The sequence below is a fragment of the Cryptomeria japonica genome, chromosome 9 (assembly GCF_030272615.1).
Source record: "Cryptomeria japonica chromosome 9, Sugi_1.0, whole genome shotgun sequence".
Lineage (NCBI taxonomy): Eukaryota > Viridiplantae > Streptophyta > Pinopsida > Cupressales > Cupressaceae > Cryptomeria > Cryptomeria japonica.
In genome coordinates this window covers 737,491,247-737,501,220 of record NC_081413.1, presented here as the reverse complement: position 1 = coordinate 737,501,220, position 9,974 = coordinate 737,491,247, and positions in this window count along the sequence as shown.

Below are 9,974 nucleotides of genomic sequence, written 5' to 3'. Positions count from 1 at the left end.
AATGCATCAAAAAATTTTTGTAAAAAAAAATAAAAATTATTTTTCAATTTTTACCCTCTTTATGCCCTACAAGAGGGGTTTTTTTTCTATTGGTCCTAACTTGGTCATACAGAGGCATTTTTCAACAAACCTTGTATCATTGAAAATCTCTTTCCGAGCTCTATCGAGATCTCGAGGTTTGAAATTTTGATTTTATTTTTTTTTTATGGCATTTTTTGCTATTAAAGCTAAAGGTTCATTTTTGCACTCCGGGAGACATAACCTGAGCATTCGAACTCCGTTTTTTGAAAACTTTATATCGTTGGAAAACTTGTTCTATGTTCTTTCAATTCATATGAGTTTTCTTTCCAGATTATTCTCTAGGTATATTTTATTCAGTTTTTTTTTCTTTTCAACACTTTGGTGAATATCTTGGATGTTTTAGGTCCTAGGATCTCTTCCTTTGAGTAGGATGTCTCATCTTTGGCTGTTCTTTCTGTTTCCAATCTTTTGTCTCTTCTGATCATTTTAGCATTTTATTTATGCAAACACACTGAGATAAAGTGCCATCATGCATTGTATACTTGGGATCTTGCACATCTTGTGCCTTACTGTACATGCACTACTTATAAAGTGCCATGGGGGGGTTGATGTTTGTCTTGTTTGTCATCTACCTTTTTCAAGTGAATGTTCCTTCCACAACATTAGCCTCATGATGTGTGTCAAGTGAGTGTTCCTTCCACGACACTATGTACTTTCTTTGCACCTTCGATGTTCCTAGTTCTTCGTCATATAGTTCTTGTTGGCCATTCTTTTTAGTGTACCTGTCCCTCTCCCTTTTCAGCATTATGGGGAGGTTTATCCTATTGTTCTAATGCTTCCTTGGTTCGATTTATCAACTCTTCAGGCTTTGGTGTTTCATGCCATCTGTATCTTCGAGTTTAGTTGTTTGCCCTTGTTTGCCATTTGATTCGAGTAGTGTCATTTGATGACACTCATGCAGATTATAGTCTTCTCTACCTGGTCATATTCTATTCCAGTGGAGGTTCTTCAGATCAATAGTTACTCTTCAACAGTGTTTGCAACTATTTCATGCTTCAGTGGTGTTCTTCATTCTCTTCTTTTTGTTCCTATCTTTTGGAAAACTCTTGTTTGGAGGCTTCTTAGTCCCTCACTTGAGCTTTCATCTCTTCTTGGAGAGGAGTTTTGTTCCCACAAAGTTTTCTCTTTTTTCTCCACTTTACAGAGATTTTATTGTACTTGGGTACCTCATCAGGCCTAGTTGTCGGGACCCATTGTTGCTTTCATGCATTTTTCATGCTTTTTTAGTCCTTAGTTGTTTTTTAGGTACTCCCTAAGTTCATCTTAAGGGGGGGTGTTAGAGTAATCTTTTATTAGCTAATAATTATTTATTTAATTATTAGTTTATTATACTCTATGCTTAAGCTAAACTTAGGAATCTTATAATTCTTTAGGGTTTTCTCCTTTAGGATTTCGAGTATCCTCTTATAAGGATTATCTCTTTGTATTTTCATAACAACTGTAATTATTGAATTGCATTCTTGTTGCAATATGACTCCTCATTTCTGGATCTCTAAACTCTAGCCTCCATAGCTTTTTTGCTTCTCTCCTTCTGTGACAGGTTTGCATGCAGGTGATCTTTAGGAGTTGTAGAGTTGATTTTTTCTCAACTCCAATAATATATATATATATATATATATATATATATATGTGCGTATATATGGAAATATATGTGTGTACACACATATGTATATATATAATATATACATATGTATATGTATGTATATGTATACATAGATACATAGATACACATATATATATACACACACACATACATATACATATATGTATATGTACACACACACATATATATGTATATACATATGCACATATGTATATGTATACATACATACATATATATATACACATTTACATATACATATACATATGCATATACATATACATATACGTATACCTACACATACATGCATACATACATATATCGTTATAATTTCATAATTTATCATCATGCATCGCTCTTGGTTGTTCATTGTTTCCACCGTGCGACATGCTTGTCAGATACTCTACACACACACATACATAAACATAAACATAAATATACCTACACATACATACATACATACATACATACATACATACATACATACATACATACATACATACATACATACATACATCGTTATAATTTCATAATTTATCATCATGCATTTCTCTTGGTTGTTCATTGTTTCCATCATGTGGCATGCTTGTCAGATACTTTACACACACATATACATAAACATAAACATAAACATAAACATAAACATATACATATACATATACATATACATATACATATACATATACATACATGTATATATTTGTATATACGTGCGCGTGTGTGTAACTCATGTATATAGGGTTTTATTTATTTGTTTGTATATATTTTTGACACATGATATGTATTACTTTTCAATCATATGACACATGATATGTATTACTTTTGGTCATATGAATTGTTTATACTTTTGTTTTGTTATACATATTGAGTGTTATTAATTGCTTCATGTGTAGGTTAACTGAAAATCCTGGCATGAGGTAAAAAGGGAAATAGATCATGTACAATGTGCACAATTAGAGTGACTCATGGAGTATATAGTTCACTTCACATTTTGACAAGGAAGATATAATAATTCTCAATCAACAAGATGTTTTTGAATGTGTAGATGACTCAACACATGAATTAGGTGTCAAACCAACTATTGACAATACTCAATTAGGTTTGGAACCACTTGCTGACATTGCCTAATCAGGTGATGTGTAATTAGGGCCCTCAAATGTCCCCATAACTCAAAGGCATATTTCTAGCATGCAAAATGCAGTAGCAAATGTCAAAGAAAACCATCTCTCCATCAAGCCTATATCAATCAAGTGGGGAATCCTTCCTATTAGTTTGAGGACATGGATGGTTGGAGTTACCGACACCAAAAGGAAGGAACTACAAACCATTTTATCAAAGGAAGAAGTCAAAGTTGTCAATGGTGCAAGGACATGGCTTATATTGGCCATGACCTTCAAGTTTCTCAACTAAAATATACTATGTCCCAAATGATTTGAAGTCTTAACTCATACACATATGGGATGCTAGGGAGATCACGGTGGGTAGATTTTTTACTTGGGCATCCATATTTGGCAATTAGAACCATAGAAGGGGTGGAGAAAGATGGAGCAATAATGCTACGACTCTCCATTATCTCTTCCTTCTATGACAACTTAGAGAAGATATGCAATCAACACCACTATGGGTCTAGCAAAATATGGAACTATGACAAAACTAGTGTACACAGTTGCATAAACTATGGCATGAAAATAACCACGAGAATGGGTTTAAGACATGTACCTCAATTTTCAAAAATAGAAAGTATATCACATTTTTAGCTTGTGTCAGTATAGTTGGAAGCAATATCCTAGGTTTCTACTTGTTTAAATAAAAAAATGTTAGTGTGAATGAGTTTATTTCCTAAATAGACATTAGTGGGAGCCTATTCACATGTTAAGTTTACTTAAGTCCTAAATGTCAAGTTAAATATAATGGTGTCATGTTCACCTCATTTACTTTTAGTCACTTAGGCATTTAATATTCTCATCATGCACTTAATGTTTGTGTAATGTTAGTTGTTGATACTACATCACACATTGCCTTTATAAGTAAGGCCTCTTGTATATTCAACCATTTTCAATCAATGCATTCTTATGATGCAAGTTATCTTGCCATTCTCTCTTGTAAAAGCTATTTTAGTCCTGTAGGGATTATGGGGTTGTTGAGGAATCACATATCTATTCCTACATGGTATCAAAGCTTCAATGATACACACATCTTGCAAGATTCAAGATTTATCATATAGATTGAAGAATTTGCTGAGTTTAGATTGGGGAGATTGGGGTTTCATTAACCTCACGGTTGAATCCAAGGTATAAGAGAAAGTGAAAATTGGATTTTTTTTTTCCCATCAAATTTTGACATATTTTGCCAAAGTTATGAGAGTTTGAAAATTGGATAAGTTGCTAGATCTACGAAGTAGATAAATTTTTGGAGTAGATTGGGCAAAATCAAACCCTACCATTGTATATAGAAGGCCTAAAAACCCTAGGAATGTTTGTCAATGTTATTATGAGGATCCGGTAACTACTGAGAGGGGGGTGAATCAGTAGTTAAAAAATTCTACAATACTCTCAAAAACCAATACCGATAACTACTCAAACAACCCTTTAAACCGATTTACCAAACCATTCATTTAAGTGTTCATCAATATGCAACCAAAGTAAAGATATCAAATGCACAACAAAAATTCATCCACCATATGAACACAGATATTTTCACGTGGAAACCCAAATGGGAAAAACCACAGTGGGAATTAACACCCACAAAATATTTGCACTCTTTCAAAATGCACCCAGTTAATGGCCTAGCCTAGTTAGGAGCTTTACAATATGCCCGATTAAGAGAAGAACCTGTTAGGAGTCACCTAGTGAAGGGATTTTACCTTAGCCTTGTTAGGAGTAACCTTGCTAGAGGATTTTAAACTCAAGTTAATGAGCCACCCGATGAAGGGATTTACAATATGAGACCTATTAGGGTCTACCTGGTTAAGGGATTTCAAATTGTTGTAACTGTTAGGAAACAACAGGGAAAATGATCCGATCACAACACTTCCTGGCTTGCTAGTACAGATCCTTTTTAGCTCAACTCTACTACACACATGCAAACTCTTCAATCTGGTTCGACACACTCCTTTTCTCAAACCACAGACACAAAATCTCTAATCCAACTCGACCTAAATACACTTTTCAACTAGGTTAGTTAAATAACCCTAACTACATTCAAAATACAATGAATTTAGAATAAGTGCAGCAAAACAATCTGCCAAAATACATTATAGATAATTACAACAAATTTCTAGACAATTTCCATCGTTGAATGATCACCGCACATTGATTTGATAAGCAATCAAACCCTTGTCACATTCTGCTAAGCACTTCATTGTTTCCCAAGAAATCCAATCCTTGTTCGTGCTCAAACACCATCTTATCTTTATACACGGATTTTGACACGTCATCACTAAGTTGTGAACATGATAAGATCCACCGCCAAACCATAAATGATTATCAGTCAAAGATCTGTTACCGGTATACATTCTTCTTCATAGAGTTCATGACAGTCAATCATAACTCACTCAATACTCTGAATCCGTTGATGTGGTTTCAATCAAAGACTCATACCAATGTCATAAACATATGTTCCAAACTACAACACCTAACTCCTCACCAATCGTCCATACCAGTTTACAACAACTTAACATTTTTGTTGTCAAACACATTCTACTTACTAGTTAGGCTTTACCGGTAGGTCTAGATGACTTAGATGACTCAACAAACATGGTCGTCATCAATGAAAACACAAATACAGTCATCAAACAACTTACAACTATATCATCATCATCTAGCCAACAATCTCCATCAACTTTTTCGGTCACCTTCTCATCTCATCATCATCTCCATATGCCAACAATATGCCAATAATGCCCCCCTTTGGCATTGATAGCAACACCAAAAGCTCATCATGCAAAACTGGAACACTAATCGTCATGACTGTTGTGCTATTCTTTACTGCTCTTCTCCGCCTTTGCTTTACTTCTCCCCCTATCATTGTTCTTCTCCCCCTTTGACAACAATGCCAAAGGTGCAAAGTGTTAAATTCATCGTCTGCTGCTATGCATCCTTCATCTCTGCTGCTATTGATTTCTCCATCTCTACTGCTCCCCCTGAGGAGTAGCCCACTTCTCATCAATCCATAGAGAAATATATTCAATAAGTCCATTGGATTGATGCTACAACAACATCTTAGTTGACCTTCGGTAGGGGTATAACCCCTAGCTTGCCTCTGAGATATTTAAAGGTTGCCTTAGACAATGGCTTAGTGAATATGTCTTCTAACTGCTCCTTGCTTGACACATGATCCATCTTGACTTGCTTTTCCTATACTCTCTCTCTCTCTCTGAAAAAAAATGATACTTCACTTCAATATGCTTTGTTCTAGCATGCAATACTGGGTTCTTTGAAATACTCATTGCACTTGTATTATCACAATATATGACCACCAATTTTGTCATAGTCTCCTTTAAACCTTTCAATACATGTCTCATCCATATTGCTTGAATACAATTCATAGATGCAGCCACATACTTTGCTTCTATTGTAGACTAAGAAATACAACTTTGTTTCTTACTGGTCTAGGATACCAGTCTTCCTCCAAGAAAGAATGCGCCATCGATTGTGCTCTTCTTGTCATCTATATTACCTTCCCAATCAACATCTGTGAACACCTTCAAAGAGAAGTTTCCTTTGTATGGATACCATAATCCATAATCAATATTTCCTTTAAGATATCTAAAAACTCTCTTCATTGCCACCAAATGAGTCTCTTTAGAACTTTTCTGAAATCTAGCCACTATACCAACTGCATGAGCAATGTTCGGTCTGCTATGAACAACATAGTGTAGTTTTCCAATCATAGATCTAAACTCAAATTCATCCACTGATACTGAATCATTTTCCTTAGATAATATGCAACCAGTAACCATAGTGGTTCCAACCGGTTTACAATCTTCCATTCCAAAGGTTTTCAATAGCTCCTTCACATATTTGGACTGACTAATAAAGATGCCTCCTTTCATCTATTGGACCTGCAAACCAATGAAAAATTTGATCTCACCTATCCAAGGCATTTCAAATTCTTTTTTCATTTCATCTGCAAAAGTTAAACTCATGTCATCATCTCCTCCAAATATGATGTCATCTACAAATACTTCTGCAATCAACAACTTGTCTCCTTCTGTCTTCAAGTAAATATTGTTGTCCTCACCGGTTCTCTGAAATCCAATCTTTATCAGGTGTGAATGGAGTCTTTCATGCCATGCCCTTGGAGCTTTCTTTAATCCATATTAATATTTATGAAAAATTTGCACACCATGTCCTTGTCTTCAGTCAATGCAAACCCATCTAGTTGTTCAATGTAAACCTCTTCTTCTAAAATTCCATTAAAAAATGCAGACTTCACATCCATTTGGTAAACCTTGAATCCTTTATGTTCTGCAAAGGTTTCTCCATAATCCTCACCTTCTTCTTGTGCATATCCTTTGCAAACTAGTCTATCCTTGTTCCTAGCCACTTCACCATCTTCATTCAATTTGTTTCTAAACACCCACTTAGTACCAATCACATTTTTATCAACTCATCTGGGCAGAAGTGACCAAGTGTTGTTCTTCTCCATTTGATCAAGCTCTTCTTCCAAAGCCTTTATCCAATCATCATCCTCTAATTCCTCATCGGTAACACCTTCATCTACTGCAACATAACATTGTTTCTTGCCTTTTCCTTTAAACTTTCTGAATTTTTCCTTATGATCACTGTTAGGACAATTAGTAGCAATATTTCCTATTTTGTTACATGAGAAGCACTTAAGAGGAATCTTGCCTTTGTACTTATCGGTGCATCTAGGAAGTCTCTTTTCTAGTAAAGCCTCAAATTCCATCAAGTTACTTTCATCATTAATTCCTTCATTACCATCGCCATGATGACTTGACCTACATACATCCTTTCCTTTTCTTATCGGTGCATTAGATACTGATGCTTTGAAAGCTAATTCTTCCTTAGGTACACTATTGTCAAAGCTATTCAATTCAAATGCATTAAGCTTGCCTATCAAAGAATCAACTGTAACTTTATCTTTGCTGACTGACCTCAATTTTTAGATAGCAAATACTCTAATAGCATAAGTAGGCAGTAAGGTTCTAAGCATTTTACTTACCATTGTGTCTTATGTTATGGTTCCACCAGCACTTTTGATTCCTCCAACTACTTCTCTTATTCTTTGTCCATACTGGGTGATGTTCTCACCTTCCATCATCTTCATGTCATCAAACTTGTCTCTTAAGCTTTCTTCTTTAGCTTTTTGCACATGCTCATCTCCACCATAAATCAACTTCAAATTTTCCCAAACTTCATAAGCTATTTCAAGACCATGAACATCAATATACTCAGAATCAGAAATAGTACCTACAATAGCTTCCAATGCTTGAATATTCTCCTGATGTTCCTTAAGTTGATCTGCAGTCAAAGTATTGGTAGGAGGTGTGAAAAAACCACAGTGGGAATTAGCACCTACAAAATATTTGCACTCTTTCAAAATGCGCTTGGTTAAAGGCCTAGCCTGGTTAGGAGATTTACAATATGCCTGGTTAAGAGAAGACCCTGTTAGGAGTCACTTGGTGAAGGGATTTTACCTTAGTCCTGTTAGGAGCTCTACCTTGTTAGGAGTAACCTTGCTAGAGGATTTTAAAGTCAAGTTAATGAGCCACCCAGTGAAGGGATTTAAAATATGAGACCTGTTAGTATCTACCCGGTTAAGGGATTTCAAACTGCTATAACTATTAGGGAACAACAAGGCAAATGATCTAATCACAACACTTCCTAGCTTGCTAGTACAGATTCTTTTCAGCTCAACTCTGCTACACACATGCAGACTCTTCAATCTGGTTCGACACACTCTTCTTCTCAAACCACCAACACAAAATCTCTTCTCCAACTCGAACTAAATACACTTTTCAACTAGGTCGGTTACATAGCCCTAACTACATTCAAAATATAATGAATTTACAATAAGTGCAACAAAAAAATATGCCAAAATACATTACAGATCATTACAACAAATTTCTAGACAATTTCCACCATTGAATGATCACCGCACATCAATTTGATAAGCAATTGTCACATTCTACTAAGCACTTCGTTGTTTCCCAAGAAATTTGATCCTTGTACGCACTCAAACACCATCTTATCTTTATACACGGATTCTAACACATCATCACTAAGTTGTGAACATGATAAGTGTAGTGTCCTACAATTGTGACACTTGCAATTTCGACTGCATTTCGGTCTTCACGATGGCGACGCAACACGCAACCTGAATGGAGACCCCGAAACCTATTTTTGACACCAAAAACTGCATTTTCTAGCACCCTGGCCTGAACCTCCTTTGCACCCTACTGTCCCGGGAGGTGGGACCAAAGCGCCCAGCGCCCTGGTCCCTGGGCCTATTTTGGGCCCGGTCTCCTATGGGGTCTCAGGTCTTTTTGTTTGCAATTTGGAAATTAACTTTCCTGGTCGGCCTAAGGTCGGGAAAATCAGTCTATTAACCCTAATTGGCAAGTATATAAATGGCATTTTCCTCTCCCATTTGGGTAAGAAGGACATATGTGTACAAGCGTGGAAACTATACTCAAGCATTCAAGCATTCAAGCATTCCTTCAAGTAATTGATCATTTCAAGTCTCCATTCAAGGCTAAGTGTTGCATTCAAGACAAGGATTCAACCATTGAAGAGGAGATCACTTACTACATGCTACAACATACAACAAACAACAACATCTATACCTTCGCACATAAGGATACAAACATCCTTACAACAAGGTATTAGTACTTGTTTTACATTACATACATTTACATTTACAGCATTTCTCATTTCTTGGTTAATTCCAAAACCGGGGTTTGACCTAAAGGCAAACCCCTAATCCCTAACCCCCCAATCGTCTTCACTTTTCTGTGTGTAGGTTGCAGGTACGCGGCTGAAATTGAAGATCTGGAATCCTTGTGCAAAGACGAACAGATCCCCCTTCGTTTCATGGATTTTTCAGAGGACTGTGGCGCCGGGCGCCATCGTCCTGACAACTTTTGCTCAAATTTGCAGGATAGCGCCGTATCGACATTTTACTGCTAATTTCAGGTCCGCAGCTTCATCCTATATCCCTATCTCAGTTTATAAGCGAATCTTTGTCACTTTCTATGTATTCCTAACTTAATTCTTCTATCAACATTCTTTACAAAAGAGGGTAGCCTTGCTTTCTTAACCCTTGAAAC